The following is a 3,431-nucleotide window of genomic DNA, read 5'->3' as shown; positions in this document are numbered from 1 at the left end:
CCCAACCTACATGTGCCTCTTGAATTTCTGCAATTCGACCTTCAAGAGCGCGCACCACGATCCGCAAGAAGTAGCGGATCCAAACATCTTGAGAAACCCCAAAAAACTTCATCTTTTCTTCATACAAATGCAGGTAAGTTGACACTTGCTGGCCATTAAACTGCTTCATCTCCTGTTGGACAGCTTTCAAGGCATCCATAGCATCACTGTCTTGTTTTGCATGAACTTGTTGCTGCATATACATGGTAAATGACTGAAACAGGTTCTTCATGACATTATCATCTGCCATCTCTTCTTGCGAGTCTCCCATCTTGCTGATGACGCAGCACTTTCACGTCGGGTTCACCAGAAATGTTGTAGATTTTGTGTAAGAGCTGCTGAACACGGAGTTCAAGGTACAGCAACGGAAGTGACTAACAAGAAGAAAATTGAATTGTTGATACCAAAGTACACTATATTTCTTGTCAAGAGTGTTACAAGAAGTTCATGATCAGGAAATTCTGGTGACAGTTACATTGAATAGAAGAATGAACATTATCTAGTAATCCAGTCAAACATGTCCCTTAGTGCAGAGATCCAACTGTTGTCCAACACTCATTTCAGATTTCAATAGCTGCTTGATACACTCTTGTTGCAGAAAATCTTGCAGAAAATCATCCTCATCTGGTCCTTTATCCTTTCAATGGTTGCTTACTTTATCAGACTATGTAGAAAATGCTATTAGTAACAGCTTACAAATTCACGCCACAGGGAAAGAAGGGAAATTCAGCTTGCTCTGCTTTAATATGCATCCTCTGCGTAGCGCAGGAGTTCTTCAAATAGATAACATTCAGGACACCATAAATGTCAACTTTCTCCCTTCCTGAAGATATACTCTGATCTTTAATCTCATACAGCTGTTCACGAATTGCTACAGCAATAGCGGGGCCAACTTCAGGATCTTCAAGTTCAAGATCCCTACATAAAGACCTCGCAAACCCTTCTGGATTGCTGTCAAAATTTCCAACGTCCTTTAGACAATGTACTTTCTCTCCTATGGTCATCTCAAGGCCTTCATAAGAACGGAATTCAGACACTTGTCCATGAATTGACTGCACAATATGTGGTAAAAATGAGGCAGGAAGATTCAAATCCTTCACTGTGCGCTTTGCAAAAGCTGTAACTTCATAGTCTGGATCTTCGGCATTCCACGTGAAAGAGTCCTTGTATCTTTGCCCTTCCAATTCAAATTCTTTTCCCCTTCGTATCCTGCCGAAACTGCTTAGTTATGTGCTGGAAGGACGCCGATGCACAAGTCGCACGCTTGCGGCGGCATTGATCTGGTTTGGCGAGCTCGAACGCGATTTTCTCTCCGCAGAATGAAGACTTGAAACCCAGCGGGCGGCGAGACGAGAGGGACTGTAGAGGCTCCAGTGTTCACAGGGCACCCTGGGCGGGCATCCATGGCCTAGCTCTCTTCGATGCTCTTCTCTCCTCCATAGCTTATTCAAGTCTGCAGCAAGTCCTATGGGCCAATTACACTCTGAGAGAAGTATTCACTGAACTTCCACAATGGAGGGCATTGTGAACAAAGATTTGGTCTTGAAAATCATGCACACGAGATGATCGAGGAGCCTCCCGAGTGCCAGAAATCGTCGATGTGCAGTACGATGACGAAGATTTCAAGTTTCGGAAAGTCACCTGTGTCCTCTGTACTGGCCAAACTATCATGAAGATGCATACCACAGTAAGAAGGCCCCCCCCCTTCTCTCACCGCCATAAGAGCGTTGGATATGAACTCACCACACCTCCCTCTGCACTTTCTCTCAAGATACACAAGACAGCCCCAGGAATGACTCCAGCCAGCCGGCCTCCAAAAATGGTCTGCTGACTATTGCTGACATGTGTTTATGAAACATATTCGGCATAGCCTCCTCGTCTCTTTTCCTGCGTGTCGCTTCCTTCTCCATTTTTGCCGCAGTTGCCTATCTTTTGGCGCTCAAAATGCCTCCTTTTTAAAAATAGCTCAAAAAGCTTCTCTTTTTTTTCCCTCAAAGCACGGCTCTCCTTTTCCCTCCTTCTTTAGCCTTTCAAAAACTCCTCCTTAGCCTTCGTAGCTTTATTTCCTAATTAAAGAGATCCGCCCTGTTTGTGATTCCCTTTTTCAAGTTAACCACATTCCAAGCTTTATGGGAAAGGTTATCATAGTTATTCTCGCAGCATAGATATGATACTTGACTGAGAAAATCTATGTCATCGCATGACATGATGAAGCAAAAGATCACTATAGAATTATAACGTGGCCTTTCAAAAGTTGAGCATATCCTGTGATTAGGACATTCCATGTGTCTAGATCTCGATAAGGAAACATTTCAAACACTGCTTGTGCCTCTGCCAGCCAACCACATTTAGCATACATATCAATTAATGCAATGCCCACATCCACATTTGTCTTCAATAGCCCTATCTTATCAATCTCAGCATGTATTCCTTAGCCCTTGTTTATAGCTCCAGCCATGCCACAAGCTTTTAAGGTGCAGACAATTGTGATACTATCCAAAGAGATACCCTCCTCATGCATTTGTTTGAATAATTGTAATGTCTTGTCTCCTTGATCCTGCCTAAAGCAACCCTTCATGCTCGCCACTATACTCATACGCAGAAAATAAATGTAATCACAACAACTAAATATGTACAAAGTACCAAATCCCATGCACAACTTTTGGGTGGTTTACACACCTCGAATGCGCAGCAATACGACACCGGTTAATCAACCCCTCGAAAACAAATCTCCATGAGACCCCATCATCATCGACTCCTATGACCCCCCTTTTTCAATCACCAAATATTCATCAACTCAAAACTGCCAGTCTCACAAAACTTACAATTTTCTAGGAGGGGGGTAATGTTCCACGAGATATCACCATGCAACCCAAACAACGCAGAGGATAACCAAGGAAGTCCCCCATGAAAAAGTGAATGAAGAAGCTCATTCTCCTTAGGTAGGAATCGTGAAAGAGAAGGCAAGCTTGGAAGAAATGACGAAGAGCACCGGATATTCTAGCAAGGTGCTTTGAGAGAATGTGGGAAAGCATCGGATATTCTAGCAAGGCTCTCTCAAGGATGAGGGAGAACATCTGGGGGCTCTTGCAAGGAAAGTGCGAGGCACAATGTAATTCATTTTGTAAGAGTGCCATGTTTCCTCCTTTGCCAGTGGTAAAGTCTAAACAGGCATAAGCAAAAGGATCAAGCAACTTGAAGGGAATCCAAAAAAGCTACACCTAGAAGGGTGAGGGGAAGGATCCGTCCAACATGATGTTCAATTTCAAAGGATAGATCCACTTAAGGCCAATGTCAAGGAGGGACCCACCATGACTATATCTTCAATTTCAAGGGTTAGTCCATCGAACATCATCCCCTACAAGGGCTTGTATACAAACTCAAAAAAGCCA

At 43.4% G+C, this 3,431-nt stretch overlaps 1 pseudogene; it reads right to left on the bottom strand.

The window, feature by feature from the left end:
• Positions 1–550: 550 nt before the first annotated feature.
• Positions 551–1,444, bottom strand: LOC148020700 (chromatin structure-remodeling complex protein BSH pseudogene; annotated as a pseudogene).
• Positions 1,445–3,431: the final 1,987 nt, after the last annotated feature.

Source organism: Lygodium microphyllum, chromosome 18, assembly GCF_053477565.2.
Source record: "Lygodium microphyllum isolate KBCC chromosome 18, Lygodium_microphyllum_v1.1.10, whole genome shotgun sequence".
NCBI lineage: Eukaryota > Viridiplantae > Streptophyta > Polypodiopsida > Schizaeales > Lygodiaceae > Lygodium > Lygodium microphyllum.
The sequence above is the reverse complement of the archived record's forward strand: the minus strand, read 5'-3'. Positions and strand labels throughout refer to the sequence as shown.